At 31.5% G+C, this 17,666-nt stretch overlaps 1 long non-coding RNA gene across 1 annotated transcript; it reads left to right on the top strand.

The window, feature by feature from the left end:
- The first annotated feature begins 1,225 nt into the window (after positions 1-1,225).
- On the top strand, positions 1,226-17,055 carry LOC127705915 (uncharacterized). The gene is made up of 3 exons (XR_007984110.1): positions 1,226-1,367; positions 3,271-3,369; positions 16,667-17,055. It is a non-coding gene; the product is annotated as an uncharacterized LOC127705915 (long non-coding RNA).
- The last annotated feature ends 611 nt before the right edge of the window (positions 17,056-17,666 follow it).

Raw genomic sequence — 17,666 nt, 5'->3', positions numbered from 1 at the left:
GGTTAAAGTAAGACTTTCTTGAAAACGTATTATGCGTCTTGACCTGACTGAACTTAATACTACATGGATAATATACCGTATACATGCGCAAGATGACTGCATGCTTAATTTTTTTATAACCACGAAAAGCTGTGTTATTTTGCCGGTAAGGGAGCTACCATTTGATTTTTTTAGGGGGGGGGGGGGGGGCTAGGATGAAAAATGTTGTCCTGCATTTTTTTTAGTTGTAATCTCGGTCCTGCCTTTTTATTTTTCACTCTATACGGTCCTGCCTTTTTTTTCTATTAATTTATCCTGACTTTTTTTACATAATTTGCCATCCTGCCTTTTTTTTTTTTGCAAAGTTGCTCATCCTGCCTTTTTTTTTACTCAAAACTCCTGTCCTGCTTTTTTTTAAAATTTCATCCTAGCCCCCCCCCCCCCCTAAAAATCAAATGGTAGCTCCCTAACCATGTTTTAATACCACTCCCATTCTAGCTATCTCTGCAAGTCCACCCAACGACAAATATTTCTGATGTTGATGACGTTTTTGTGATTCATTAAAAACTTCCATCTCTGTTCATGCACATATATACGATCATATACTTTGTACAGTCTGTCTAGATAATTATATAACATTTATCATTTCTCTAAAATAAAACTAGTTTCACAGAAAACCGTGAAGCATCTTCTTTAGGCAACGACCATTCAAGTTATCTTTTATATATGGGGTGCATGGTTTTGTATCTTGGGACACACATTTCTTTCGATATTTTTTCAATAACACAGGAACAAATTTATTTAAGCTCGATGTTGAATTCATTATTTCCGTAAACTAATTTTCGATGGAAATGCATCCCTTCTGCATTTTTTTTTCTCTCCGTCAAGAAATAATTATTCAAAACAAACCCATGCCCTAAAAAAAGATAAATGGTCGGTTACCCCCATTTTACGCTTGCCTAGCTTGTCCCTCGTGGCTGAAGGAACAATTAACCAATGTCCATAGATCAAAGAAGGTTGTCCCTGGATAAATTGCGATTTCTTAACAACGACAACATAGGACAGGTGAGCTGCGTGCACAGTTCAAGGTCAAATCTAAATTATATTTTTTTACGATGAAAAACTGAAAAGAAGAAAGAAACGATTTAAAAAATATAAAAAAATTTGTGTAAGCAAAAATGATTGATTTTGTATTTTTTATTATTGGTTAAAATCAATGAATGATAATTAATAAAAATTTTGGTCAAATCTAGCCCCGGGCTGTCCTGTTTCGCGCGCTTCAAACGTCGTCCATATTGTATTTCATGACATACGAGAAAGATGTTATACCTTTTGCTCCTAGATAAAAAGGCTTATGACGAAGATTCAGTGACAAATACATAGTTACAGTGAGTTTATTAAATGAAACGGAACATTTTACCATTGCAACATCCAATGTTTTGACAACTTTGTTTATTTTTAATGTTCATCTTAAAAGTTTATAGATCAGCTAAAAGTTCTAAGGGAGCTGCCATTTGATTTTTATGGGTGGGGGGGGGGGGGGGGGGGGGGGTGTAGGATGAAAAATTTATTTTATTTTGTCCTGCATTTTTTTTAGTTGTAATCTCTGTCCTGCCTTTTTACTTTTCTTTATTTGGTCCTGCCTTTTTTTTTTTTTTTAGTTTATCCTGGCTTTTTTTTTTTATAAATTGTCATCCTGCCTTTTTTTTTGCAAAGTGTCTCATCCAGACTTTTTTTTTACTCAAAACTCTTGTTCTGCCTATTTTTTTCAAATTTCATCCTAGCCCCCCCATAACAATCAAATGGTAGCTCCCTAAAGGCTGAAATGGCTGAGTTTTATTCTTTGATTACAGACAAACATTTGCATCTGGAAAATTTGATTGCATGGCCCAGATAAATTGGGGTGGGAAAGGGGGGTGCAGCAGGGGCAGAAGGATTTTGAAAATGAAAATCCTGGCCTGGTTAAAGCTGAAAGTAAATAATCTTGCACAAGACGAGATAAAAATTTCAGCTATTCTGCAACTCAAAATGCAGGAAACTTAAATCATTTGTTAAGGTGTCCAAATTTAAAAGTGAAAATAATATTAACAAATTCAACATTTAACGAGTTACATGTTGTACCATGCAAACAAACTACATCTGAGAATACTTATAATAACACATGGGGTCGGTCTTTTCACCACCGAACACCCAAAAAGACCACTTACCCTTAAGAAAAATAGTAATGTTACACAATAAAATCAATTAAATTGCGTAAAATTTAATCCTATGGTCATGTTTTTCACATTTTTATGTGCATTAGTGATAATTAATGTTTTAAGTTGAGAATTAAAATAAAATAAACAAAAAAAAAAACGCTTCTGGATCCAGCAATATTTTTTTCCGGATTTACATTGTCTGTATTTCCTTGTATATTATCTTATGGTCTTTAATTTTCAATAATTAGAAATAAATTGTTCAAATAAGTTAAAACATTTTATTACATTGGTTGCAATGAATTACATTGATTTCCCAGTGAAATAAAAACCGATAATTTCACATGTGAAATAAACGTGGTTATTTCAATCCTCTGACGTCATACAACAATAGGCGTTGTCAAGACGTCGAAAACGTCGGATCAAAACAAATTGTGAATGCGTAGAAAAAGATATAGTTCCTTACGTTTTCTACTTTAATTTCATAAAAAAGCCATTTGCCAATGTAATAAAAAGAATAACTAATCAAAGAATTCAAATATCGAAAAATATTCAACTCGTGACCGAACAACACTGATAATTAACTCATGCGCTTCGCGCATTCGTGAATTAATGTGTTGTTCGGTCACTCGTTGAATATTTTTCTCTATTTGAATTCTTCGATTAGTTATTCTATAATTATTTAATGTGAAATTATCACAATAATTATATTTAAAAAAACTGTTAAGACTTGAAAGTGTACTGTTCTGACAGCAGCCCTGCACGACTGTTCTTTTGGTTCTCTTGTTATCATTTCTTAATCAATTGGTGCATCGAATGTTGCAGGTTATTGCCATAATAAGTAGAAAATGCTCTTTTGCCATTTTCTGCTTAAATACAGGCTCAACAAATAATATATCTCATTACAGAGGGATAATTTTAATCAGCTGTAGGAGGTTAAGGAAATCATTATACAAATATTGTCACCATATATGGGGTTTGGTCCCAACCTTTTACAGAGTGTTGGAAATTAAAGAATTGTCTCCAATTGTATAATAATAGAATAATTTCATTATTTGTGTCAATATTTACTGACTGTTTGAATCGTTGTTTTCAGGCTTCCAGTTCAGTGTTTGTAATGAGCCACACTAGACAAAACACTGTGGCAGGCAACACTAGACAATTTAAGATGATGGAAATGGCAGGTTGTTTCATGGTAAGCATCTTTTGTGATTAATTCACTCATTATCTCCTAACTTTAATCAAAGTCTTCCAGGTTGGTCAGTAATAGGGACAACCTGCCAAATAGGGTATATAATACTTTAAATGAGTAACAATCTCTCTATTTACTCAATAACGTATATTATCAAAGTATTAAATATGAATTTATTTCCACGTCCAATGGAAGGAAGGAGGGTTTGTTGGTTAAATATGTCAGTTCATCTGTCCTCATTTTTATCAGTCTTTGGAATACCAAATTTAATTCTGAAATTTAGACAGTATCAAGCTTCAATTGAGCATGCAATACAGAGATGTGTAAACTATTATTAGGGCCTTCTAATAGGACGAGGGATCCCTTTATTTTTCAATTTGTCCATCTGTGTTTTTTGTCCACAATTTTCTGTGAACGCACAAACCAAACAAAATTTTGCACAGTTAATTTGTCTTATCTGTAAATGTGCATTAAAGCCTCTCTTGTGACGAAAGTCATGGAAAGTAAAACATAGGGATTGTTTTTCTGGCGACAATGACAGTTTCGGCTCTGGCGTCAACAATTGTCAAGTTTTCTGCTCAAGTTAATTTGAAAGGAACTAACTGTGCTAGATTCATGATATTTTGTATGAAGTCGCTTTACTATCAGGACATATATCAGTTTGACGACTATTTTGTGGCCCTGCCCCTAGATCCTAGGGGCTTTGAATTAATTAGCAATTTTCTATGTTAATTAAGTTGTTCTGCTTAAGTCAGTTAAACGATAGAATCTATTTGTGAGTAGATCAATGATATTTTGTATGAAGTCGCATTTCTATCAGTTCCTATCAATATATATATATATATATAACTTAAGCAGAAAGTCGTAACACTGAAAATTGCTAAATAATTCAAAGGTACAATAAACAACGATATTTTCTATAAAGTTACATAACGGTCTGTCCATCTCTGTGTTTGTCGACCATGATTTCCAGGCCCTGCCCACTTGATCTTGGTCTAGTGACTGATTTAATAAGCAATCTTGCTGTCCATCAAATTGTCTTTTTCTGAATTTTATGCTAAAAGGCAAGACATGTCTCCCGTGTCAACTGTTACGCCTGCAGTTAATATAAGCATTAGCATTTCTCTTTTCCATGGAGGTTTATATTTGGCCCTGCACCTTCAGTCATGTTTGCACTAGTACATTGTCGGCACCCCCTAATCTCCCCAATAAATTTCAGGTAAAAAAAACTATTTGTAACTGTTGGAAAATGTCTAATGAAACTGCGATAGTTTCACAAATTGTGTGTGGTTGTTTGCGGTATTTTCATGGTAAACCCATTTTCCATCATCAAACAGAAGTTGAAACTGCTTGTAAATGATTCATTCTAGTACACTTCACGATTGTTAAAGTAAGTCAAAATCACACAAAAAACAATTTAGACTGAAGATAGCAAGGGAAATCAAAATCAATCAGACTTCAGTTAAAGTATACTATTTTGAAGCTTTTGATAAGTACATTTGATTTTTATCACAAAGAATAGAATTTTTTCACTGAGAACAATACTGTGTTGAGAAACGTGCTGAGTCATCATAATAAGTCAAATCGATGGGTACTGATATAAAACTTTATTCTAGGATTTCAATATTAACTATATTGTATAAAATGCACCAAACTATAGTTCTTTTGTATTTGTTTTCACCTTTCGCAATGATTAATTCAATTGGAAACACCAGAATTCAAGTCGCGACAAATATTTTTAACTGAAACATTTGCCTTTTTTGCTGTGTAATTCCCTAAATGTATCACTTGTGTATTTCTGTATACATAATCTATTAAAATGGGAAATTGTCAGGTTAAGTTTGTACTGTTTATGGAGTAAGGCAATATTTGGTCATACTAGAAGCATTTTCAGTGTTAAAATTGTCCATCTAAGAAAAAAAGAGGCCCACTTGAGGCTAAATTTAGATAGAATTTATACTCTCCTGTGTAAAGAATTGGTCATATTCTTGGCAATTCATGCAACAAATATTTCTATAGTGCTTCATTTTGTAGTTTCTATCTTTAATTATATCAGGCATGTATAATTTTTCATTTTCTACTGTTTGAAAGGACTTTTGTTGGAAATTAATACTCCCAAGGGACATAATTCAGCTTTTTCATAGATTAATACAGGCAACAAAGGCAACTTTACAGCTGAGTATTTTGCATATCTAATGTTTAAAGTGTCTAATATCTTTGTTTTCATCATCTCAAGACAGAATAATGGATTTTATAACAAGCACTGAAATTTGGAACCACAATATGGCATATACTAAAGCATGGAATGGCGATTAGTATGAACAATCTTGAATTTGTGCTTATGTTGTAAATTTTGGATAAAATGAATACAAATTAAATGGAACCGTCATTTTTATCTGTTTAAATGGAACTGTTTATTATTCTTTTTAAATAAGATAAGATATGATTGGATACAGGTTGTTTATTAAGCCTTATCTGAAAGAAGCAGAGAAAGAGGTAAACCAGCATGTAGGGGTGGGGACATTAAATGATCCATGTTTCTTTAAGTAATGGGAACATACAAGTATTTATTACAGCCAAGGTTTTCACAATAACCCAGTATTGCATTAATGGTGTCATAAGAATTCTTTATATCTTTATGTCACAGTATAGGGAAAACGGTACTATTACATTTTCCCAGCATTAGGTTGGCCTTTTGTGTACCCAAGGCAGGTGAAGGAAGTCAACTTAGGAGCGCTGTGATTGGATGTTAGGGTACAATATATTTTTTTATTTATCTATGAATAACTGCAGAGTGTATATTTACAATATAAATTTTGAAACCTATTGAAATATTTTCTAGAAAATTATTCGAAAAGACTTAAAAAATTTCATAAATTTGGTGTAAAATGACGGTGGGCATGGATAACATTAACAAGCTCCGTTGGAAGTTGGTCGTGATACTATTTGGCTTCAATTTTTAAAACAGAATAATAAAGTACTAACACCACACATAACTGTTTTATCCGGGTTTTTATTATAAAAAGTGGTAAATTTAGAAAATGTTAGTATTGTCGCCTTTGGCAGAATAAATAGTACCGTTTTCCCTAGAAACCTGTGTATGTTTAAACCAGAAGTTTGAATAGCACATGTAAAAGAAAATAAAAACGGTGAGAGTCGAAATCCGTACTTAACAGATATCACTATAATACAACTTTGAAAGTAAAACAGTTCCATGCATGCATATCCTAAATGTGTAAAACAATGTTTAATATATCTATCACATTAATGTTTGAAGGGTCTTAAGCTAATACAAAACATATTCGTCTGTATGAAACACCAAAATGGAACGAATATAGTCCGTTTGACCCAGCAAACACAAAAACATCTTTAAAATGTTTTTAAAATGTTGTGTCTAATGTCATGAAAATATCACAAAAAACGTGAGAAAAACATTAAATGTATGGTAGAATATATATCGCTAAAACTTTTTCTAATATATTTTCTAAAATATTTGCATAATATAATTAAAATGTTGTAAAGAAATATCATGATAATGTGAAAAACAATGGCGTATAAAACATTTTGATAATCTTTTAAAAAATATTTTCTAGAAATATTTTCTGAACGTTTGAAAAACATCATGAACATCAAATAATGTTATAAAAATGTTTTTTGGATGTTTTCTTGCAAGTGAGACTGTGCCTAAAAAATGTTTTCAAAATGTTTTAAGAAGATGTTTTTGGTTGATATCTAGATCATATCAATATAAAAATTTCTGTACTTTTCATTGAGTTTCCTGCTTTTTTAAATAACAAATCATTAGTTAAATTAATTTATACACAGTGATTAATTCTATATACAAACAAGAATAAATCAGTTGTTTTGCTAAGCATATGAAATTCACAATTCAAAGTCTCTAAAAACAAGAAGTATCTACAAATTTTGACACATCCAAAATGGCAGACACAACTCATCATGGTCAAGCCACTTACCAAATATGAAGTCATTCTGTTCATCAGCATTACTAATTAAAGTAATGAAAAATTTGAGAACATTCAACATTTTGAAAAACAATGTATAAGCAAACAGGAAACAGGTGCCAGATACAAAAATGTTCACACATCACAGTTCATCACTATCAAGCAGCTCATTAAATATGAACTCATCTTTATCAGCAGTTTTGGGAAAAACAGTGATGAAAATATTTGTTGGAAAAAATCCAACAAATATAGGTGGACAGACGACATGCAGACAGTGCAAGAAAGCCCACATTCCAACCACAATGTTATAATGTTTAGTTTTTCACTCTCAACTTTTATTACCTATCTTACACACATCAGGCATATGTCAACATGAACATGCATGACATATATGCCATTGGGCATTATACAAACATTATACACATTTTTAAGTTCAAGTTACATTGACTAAAACTTGTGTCCCAAATTCAGAATTTTCAATACAACTTCTCTTTCTAAACTAAAACGCTACACTTTTAATAGGGTTACATCTTAAGTCAATAATCATTGATAATTGGCTGAAGAGATGAGAACAAAACACCATTTTACATCAACTATTTGATTTATTTAAGAAAACATTGAAAAAGTCAATCAATTGTCTTATTCAAAATCACTTGGAATGTCTTGTAGTGTCTTATATCTTTTTCTTGCTGTGCCATGCCGCTGAAAAAAAATTAATCTTACATTCATATATAAACTTCTTGCACATTCCTTTATTATAGAACGATTCACGTTGCCTGAAGGATATACATCCCCTCCCCTTTAAAGTTTTGAAACAAATAACGATGATAGTCTGTGGGAAGGGGACGATAAATGGCTGACCGTGTTAAGAGAGAGCAATATGCCACGCTGAACTTCATTTAGTTATTAAAAAAAAAACACATAAAAAACTTTAGACTAGATATGTGTCCAGTCAAGAGTCTTATTTCATTATACTCATTGATTGTTGTCTATCATATTTTTTTTTCTTTTATTGTTTTGTATAAATCAGGCTGTTGTTTTTCTTGTTTTTTTTTTAGTTTTCATTAAATGCATTGTATCATGTAGGGGCCTTTAAAAGCCCTGCTACATAATGTCATTAAACATCTTATTGTCCTTTTTAAGTGTTAAACTCTGTAGAGTGACATAGTTTATAACTTGTCATTTGTATCTAAGGGCATATGATACAGTCCTAGAAGTATACTATAGGCACATCATAATTTATCGAAGTGTTACGCATTGTTTTCGCAATGATGATAATAATATAACTTCCGAGAAACACACAGATGTCATTAAATGAGTTGTTTATATGCATTTGAAATACTTCAAAGGAAAGCAAATATGTTGTTTATGAAAGCACACTGTTGGACTAAAAGATTGATTTAAATAAAAAAAAAATTTGTCACAAAAAAAATAATTTATTCAAATATCCAGATATCTTTTCTGTATTGTATGCCCTTAATCTTGAACGTAATGCATTGTTTATGCTAAATATTTGAATTAAATATGGAATAACAGTAATTCTGTATGAAAATCTTACTTCAAAAAAAAATTCTCCCGAATGGTTGTAGACATTCCAAAGAACCTGCGCCACTTCCAAATTGTAAACCTGCATATTGAACTTGTCCTTTGTGGCTTTTCTTTTAGCTCCTGTTAAAAATTAAAAGATACATTGTATGTACATTGTGTGTATGAAGCAATAAATATAATTTTAAGCAACAGTTTATATTATCTTGCTTGTACTGAAGTCTTACATAGTCTTTGTAATGTTCATTAAGCTGTTAAGGGAAATTTAATTTACTGTTTTGCAAATACATACATACACTGATTTTACTAGAAAAAAAAATCTCCATATTCAAATGGTGCTTATATTAGTGTTATTGTAACTTGTTTGTGTGCCTCGGAAACAAGGTATTGAGTCATGCTTATTGCAATAGATGTTGTTGGTTTAAGTCTGTCAAATTTCTTTTTCATAATGTGTATTTAATGTAGGCAGTTAGTTGTTTTGTTTCAATTGTGTTGAGAAAAATTCAACATTTGTTTGTCAAGGCTTCAAAGTGGACTATATGGCATTGGTTTTCTCAGTTTTGAAAGCCGTACAGTGACCTATAATTTCTTTTATCCAAGTCATTTAAATTCTGGTGAATAGCTGTCTCATGCACCTTGTCGCTATTTCAGTATTTGGAAATCTGTCCCGCTTGAACTTTTTACGTCAGCATACGTCATACAATAATACACCTTATCACTATTCCCGCTTGACCCGAGAATCTATCCTCCTTGAACTTTTGACGTCAAACAACAATCACTTTTCCATTGTGGCATCAGATATTTTTTATGATGACGTCAAAATTTTAAGGGAACTTGTGACAGTTGTGTGATGTCCAGTAATGGCGGACAAATAGCGATAAGGTGTATTACTTTCAATTGTGGTGTCAAATATTTTCTAATATGACGTCAACATTTTACGGGAACTTTTGTGATGTCCATGGCCAGTCATGGCGGACAAATAGCAATAAGGTGTATTGGCAATCAAACACACAAGCCACATATCCTTATAATTTTTTTATATCAATGAACAAATTCATAATTGGTGTACGTAGATGCTTGAACAGTGGCGGAATTAGGGGCCCCGACCCCCTTATGGTACTACTTATAAGATAAATGTATAGACTATTTACAAGTATCACTCCAAACGTTTGCTTGCCTTGGGCAGGGGCCCCCTTTTTTCAAAACCTTGATCCGCACCTCCACTGCTCCAGAAACAGATGTAATTTGGTTCCGATTATGATTGAACACACACAATGAATGCACAAGTTTCATCTTAACAGATTAATCATTCTTACCAAGTGAGTATATATCGCGTAACAAACAATTTTCTTGGCTCTCTTTGTTGATATCCTGTCTTCCTTTTCGAAATTCAAATTTCAAAATCATTTCCGGTGATAAAACAAAAGTCGATTCCGGAAAAGGTCCGTTTTCCGTAAGACATATAAACGATACGAAAATTGAACTTAGTACAGTTACAGTTTTCATTTCTTAATTTCTAAAATATACACGAACGAAATGAATAAACATTAAAGAAAGGTGATTGTTTATTAATACATTATTGCTTAATTTAATGTTGACTCTTTTGAATTTTAATATAAGAAGGAATAAAATCTGACTTCAAGGATCTTCAAGATATCAATTCAGTAAGGATTTCAACCATAGTATCTTGCTTGTCATGATATTGATGAAATGTAGTAAAATATCTTATCCTAAAAACGAGCTAATTCCACAAAATGTTGTTTGTGGTGTTTTGAATAAAGTTTAAATAAAATGTTATTTTTATATCCATAAAATGTTGAATAAAATATCAGTAAGACTATTAAATAATGTGTAGGTCAGAATATTTTATAGAAAACATTTAGCTGATATTTTTCAGATGTTTTATGTAAAACATTTTAATTTTACGTTTTAAAACATTTTATGCAAATAGCAAAACTATATTTTCTGTAAAACATTTTTTTGCAGAATGTTTTTTGGATGTTTGGAAAATATTTACTTTAAATGTTGTTAAAATATAAAATACCAATTGAAGAAAATATTATTTTTTATATTATAAAATATCTACAGGATATTTTAGAACAATGTTTGAGCTCATGAATAAAAGATATTAGCAATTAATATTTTGTTAATGTTGTAAAAACATTTTACTTAAATGTTAGAAATAAAACATTTCAAAAACAATAAAATAAACATTTTTTTTATGTTTAAATGATATCTTATTGAAATATTTTGTGAGAGAAGTCCATATGACATTTAAAAAATGTTTTTAAAATGTTGTGTGTTTGCTGGGTATAAATCTTCAGAAAATAATTCTTAAAAATTCATTTTTGCAAATAAACAATTTTGTCTTGATGTATGTTAATGTATGATATATACGAACTCTGACTTATGAATATCATAATTTTAGGCCAATAATCAAAAAAATCTCTTTGTTACTCCTATTTTCTTTATATAAAATACTTAATGGAGTACAATGTAAGTATGAATAGTGTAACAGCTTTCCATTCAAAACAAAAACATAAGACGTGCTTTAAACCTGTTTCATTGTACCATGTGACTTAACTCATTTAAATATCAAAGGACATTATACATGTCATGAAAGGCTGTTACACTATTCATACTTACTCCATCAAGTATTTTATATAGACAAAAATAGAAGTAACATAGAGACCTAATGGATAACTTTTTTGATTATTGGCCCAAAATTATAATTTTCATAGTCAGAGTTTGTATATATCATCATTAACATACATCAAGAAAAAAATTGTTTATTTGCAAAAATGAATTTTTAAGAATTATTTTCTGAAGATTTATTATAAGTAAACGGGTTATAATAACCAATTACGTTTTGTAGTTTACACATTGTAAGCTGGTTTACGGTTGACTTTTTTTACTCTTTTCGTTCCCTTTCATTCAAGCAGATTCCAGTTTATATTAAGCAATGCAGTGAAATTTAGAAACGAGAAATTCGTAATGAAGCATTTAATTTTTAAATTTATCAGTATTAATTTGATATTGAATAAAAATAACTTATTAAATTTAGATAAGGTAAAATTATAAGTTTTAAAAATGATAAGAGTGCCCTCTACAATATCAAAAACAAACATGGCGGAACATAAGCCACCTCGCGAAATCAATTTTTTTTTATTTCTTGCTTATTGTACTCTATAGTCCGCACCCCTGTCCGGCAGGTTCAATTTTGGAGAATAAAACCGCAGACTATACAAGCCTTTTAACGGTAACCATTTTAATTTTAACATTTGCATTTAACTATCAAAATTACAAAAAGGGTGACATATCTGTGTCAACATGCAGTTTATTAATTAAGTTATTGGCTATGAACTAGCTTTCAGTAATGAGGATAAATCTCAGATCTGTAGTTTGTGTCTTTAGTGTTTTCATGCTTTGTATCCATCTGATGAGTTCAGCCCTTTCAACATGCGTTGGTTGTCTGTCGTCCGTCGTTAATTTTACAAAAATCTTCTCCTCTGAAACTACTGGGCCAAAGTAACCCAAACTTGGCCACAATCATCATTATGGGGTATCTAGTTTAAAAAATGTGTCCAACGACCCAGCCCGCCAACCAAGATGGCCGCCATGCTAAAACTAGAAAGTCTGGGTAAAATGAAGATTTTGGCTTATATCACTGAACCAAAGTATTATAAGAGCAAATCTGACAGGGTAAAATAGTTCAATAGGTCAATATCTATTTGCCCTGTAATTTTCAGACAAATTCGACAACCTGTTGTTGGGTTGCTGCCCCTGAATTGGTAATTTTAAGGAAATTATGCAGTTTTTAGCTCGGAACGGTGAGCTTTTGTCATTACTTGGCGTCTGTCGTCGTCCTTCTGGTGTAAACTATTTCAAACATCTTCTCTAAAAATACTGAACCAATTCCAACCAAAATTAAGCTGAATGATGCTTAGGTATCTAGAATAAAGGTTGTGATTTATTTACTGTTTCGTCAAATAACATGGCCGCCATGGCTAAAAATAGAACATAGGGGTAAAATGCAGCTTTTGGCTTATATCTCAAAAACCAAAGCATTTAGATCAAATCTTACATAGGTTTAAGTGTTCATTAGGTGAAGTTCTATCAACCCTGAAATTTTCAGTTGAATCTGATAACCCATTGTTGGGTTGCTGCCACTAAATGGGTAATTTTAAGGAAATTTTAGTTTTTGGTTATTATCTTGAATATTATTAATGATAAAGATACCCTGTGAACAGCAAAAATGTTCAGCAAGATAAGATCTACAAATAAGTTTTTTATGATCAAAATTGTCAATTGACCCCTTAAGGAGTTATTGCCCTTTAAGGACAATTTTACACAATTTGTTTATCATGTTTTCTTACTTTAAAAAATCTTCTTCTTTGAAACTACTGAACCAATTCCAACCAAACTTATTATAAGCTGAATGATACTAAGGGTGTCTAGAAGAAAGTTTGTGTTCTATTTTCTGTTTCATAAAAAAACATGGCCGCCATGGCTAAAAATAGAACGTAGGGGTAACATGCAATTTTTGGCTTATATCTCAAAAACCAAAGCATTTAGAGCTAATCTGATGGAGGTAAAAATGTTTATTAGGCCTTGCTCTGTCAGCCCTGAAATTTTCAGATGAATCTAACAACCCATTGTTGGATTGCTGCCATTTAATTGGTAATTTTAAGGAAATTTTGCAGATTTTGGTTATTTTCTTGAATATTATTAATGATAAAGATAAACTGTAAACAGCAAAAATATTCAGCAAAGTAAGATCTATAAATAAGTTCATATGACCAAAATTGTCAATTGTCCCCTTAAGGAGTAATTGCCCTTTAAAATCAATTTTTCACAATTTATTTATTTAGTTTAAAATTGAGAATGGAAATGGGGAATGTGTCAAAGAGACAACAACCCGACCATAGAGCAGACAACAGCTGAAGGCCACCAATAGGTCTTCAATGCAGCGAGAAACTCCCGCACCTGGAGGCGTGCTTCAGCTGGCACCTAAACAAATATATATACTAGTTCAGTGATAATGTTTGCTTACTTTAAGAAATCTCCTTTGAAAGCAAACATGGGATGAATGAGTTTCAGAGTATCTAGTATAAATTTTGTATTTTATTTTCTTGTACATCAAGAAACATTGCCACTGTGGCTAAAATGAAACATCTGTGTAAAATGTATTTCTTTGATTTTGAAGAAAATATGACAGATACTTAGAACATTTCAATGGAAGTTTTAAGCCATTCATTAATATATATTGAAAGGCAAAAATAATCATTGATGAAAGATTTAAGCAAAAAATTACAGATGAGCGATTCAGGCTCTTGAGAGCCTCTTGTTTTGATTTTTTTCATATTTGCCTATTATATTGAAAACTATATAGACAGAGAGAAACTTTAAACTGCAAAAATGATCAGAAGGGTAGTCATTTGACTTCTGATTAGAGTTAACGCCCTTTCATGACGATTTGTACAATTTTTTTTGCATTTTTGTTTTATATCTTATAACTTATAATAGATAAAAAGAAACTTATATAAACAAAAAATGATCAGCAAGACAAGATCTACAATTAAGACGAATGGCGGAAGTTGTCAAAATACTCCTTATTGGAGTGATTGCCCTTTAATGACGAATTTTACCATTTTGCATTATATGATAAAAATTATAAAAGATAGATAGAAACTTAAATAATCAAAAATGATTAGCAAGACAAGACCTACTAACAAGTCAAATTTTGCTAATATAATTAGTAGTTTATAAATCTTTACAGGAGTTGTTGCCCTTAAATTTGGAAATTATTTTTTACCCTCTTATTTGTTTGGAGCAAAAGCTAAATTAGATAGAGAGAAATTAAACAGACTTCAATGATCAGCAATATAAGATAAAAAAAAAACCCAAGATTTTTGTCATTAATTCTATTCTCATCTACAATGTTGGAGAGTATCCTTTGTTGAATATACATATAGACCCAAGGTGAGCGACAAAGAGCCTCTAGTTATAGTTTGTTCTTGTTATGCTGTTAAACCACTTATAGCTTGTTCTTAATATAATAATGTTATGCTGTTAAACCACTGTCCCAATTAAGTAAGTGGGAGGATTGGATGCCAGCAAACATGTTTAACCCCACTACATTTTAATGTGCTTGTCCCAATTCAGGAGCCTGTAATATAGGGGTGTTTTTTTTTGCTGTATATCATATTTGTTTTATCATCTATTGTTAAATTTGTACATATAAATCAGGCTGTAAGTTTTCTCATCTGAATTTTTTTGTTTTACATTTGTCATAATGTTGAAGGCTATTTGGTGACCAATAGCTATTATTGTTAACTTCTACGTCTTTTGGTCTCTAGTGGAGAATGGTCTCATTGGCAATATACCACTTCTTCTGATTTTCATATTTATTCTTGTTACGCTTGTCTAAAACTGACTTATTCTTGTCTGTGGCTAATGAAGAGTATTTATCAATCAAAACTTTCACATATTTCGTGTTGTATGATTAAGCAAATATACTTTTTGAGAGCATTTGATGTCACTATTAGTGTGCAATTTTCCAGGTTATAAAGGGACATAATTCTAGAACAATAAGTGAATCACAGCTCAAATTCAAAACACTTTTTACGAGTTTTGGTTCTGAGCATTGCATATGAGTTTCTCAAATTTTTTAGCAAAACTTGGCCCAACTGCAGAAAACAGCATAACGTACCTTAGAAATAAAAAAAATACCTGTGTTATTTCCTTTATTGACTTTGGTATATCGAAGGCTCTTCATATCATAGCACAGTTTAAATATCTGTAAGTGTTGAGATCATTTTAAACTTGACATACTTTTAACTCTGTTTAAATTGATCAATTAAGTTTTTATAAAATGTGTAGTCATTATTAACATGGATAGGCTTAAACATATTGTTTACTTTATATCTATACTTTTAAACGAGAAGACCTCATTTTGTGTGTCGCTTCTCTTCCTTCCCCAATAAATTAATCATCATGCCTCTGTGTCCTATAGGTACCATGCATAGTCGCATTTGTCATCCATTCTGATGATTATTCAGTTTGGGTTATTTTGGGAGAAAAACGAAGAAAAAGGCATCCGTATATTGTTTCCGTCATCAGATTGACTTTTAAGTCATACCCAAGACTTCCGATTTTAAACTTTAAAAGCGGGGGTAAAGGGTTATTTTCATGTTTTGCCACTTTTTATTTCACGTGCAGCCATGAAAAAGGTTCGTTATTCACCGTGTTTCTTGAAATCGATAAAAAGATCAACGTGCAAGAAATTTTTAATTGTTCGCTCATCGATAAATGGCAATTTTATTTCGCGTTCTTTAGTGCAGATACCCCCCCCCCCCCTCCCCTTACTCCCCTCTTTAAACATAATTTTCATAATTACTCGGGGGCAGGATAATTATTTTCGCGTTATTCTGCATGTATACTATGATTATAATTCTATAATATATAGAGACTACAGAGAGCAAAAAAATAACGGACTTTGAAAAAAAGGAAGAGGACTTAAAATAATTGTCCTGTCTCCAAGTGTCTATGACTCAGTTTGATATCTTTTCTGAAATACGCCAGACATAAAATCTTTTACAAAAATTCATCCTATAACAGTTTACATACTTTCAACCAAGCTCTAAATACCCTCGATTTCGCGGGTGTGTTCTAGTGATATTTATAATCGGATGCTAATATTCTAAGTTGGATATGGCACCTATTACAATTATAGAATATCAGTAGTTTACAAATCTAAAGTTTTCAATAATTGAATTATTTTTATATTGTAGATGATGTTTTTGGTATAGAGCGGAACTATAATGGAGGGGACAGACGTAGATGAAACTTTTGAGATAGAAGATCTAATGTTGTACTCCGAGAAGACAGTTCTGCTGGGAGTTTTGTGATGTAGAGGTTTGAGATTCTCTAAATTTGACTTAAAGATACTGGTAATGAGATTGGTTAAATTAGACATTTAAAAAAAAAGGATGTTTTTAAGGGCCGATGATCCATTTCCTTTATTTTCTAAATATACATGTTCCCAGAAATGAAGTCTGCAGATGACTAATTGCAGTTTAACTACATGCTGAATTTTAGTTTAGGAATCATGGGAAGAATTGACTTTCAACTTTATCTTTTAAACCCTAATTATAATTTATTTATTCAGTATATTTTAAACAGCCATTGCAATTAAGGTAAAAATTTTGATAAAATATGAAATTTTAGAATTTCCCATGAATCTAGCCTTTATATTACACATCTTTTGTTGGGACGGCAGTATATTTAAGAAAAATGTAAGAAAAAAAAAGATGGAGAAAAAAATATGATACTGCTGAAAATTTGTGGGATTTGACTTTTTATAAAATTTGAATATAGAGATATAAGTATTAAGGATCTTGTACAGTCAAACCTGTTTTAAGCATGTCACTCACGGGAAGTATCAAAAGGGACGGCTCGAGAAAAGTGACCTTTAAAAAAAGTTTCTGTGGCTGGGAATGCAACTTGGTTTAGTGTTTTAGTTGGAAGATTTATCGTTCATTTGTTCCTTCCTGTGAGCAGACAAATGTTAAAAGTTTGACTCTTGCACTGTCAATTTGAAGAAGACATTTATTGATTTAAAGGTGCTGATATAATTGGATAAACAAGTCTGTGAAATGCTTTTCAATGGTATTAATTGAAGGGAGTGGAATACAAGGATTCACCAATTTACTTCCTATTGCAAGATCTGTTGCAAACAGTGAAACGGGTCGATTCTCATTTTGATTTTGATACTGAACACATATATTTTTC

Source organism: Mytilus californianus, unplaced genomic scaffold, assembly GCF_021869535.1.
Source record: "Mytilus californianus isolate M0D057914Y unplaced genomic scaffold, xbMytCali1.0.p SCAF_6, whole genome shotgun sequence".
In the NCBI taxonomy this organism is placed as follows: domain Eukaryota; kingdom Metazoa; phylum Mollusca; class Bivalvia; order Mytilida; family Mytilidae; genus Mytilus; species Mytilus californianus.
Note: the sequence above shows the minus strand (reverse complement) of the source record. Positions and strands in the feature narration are given on the sequence as shown.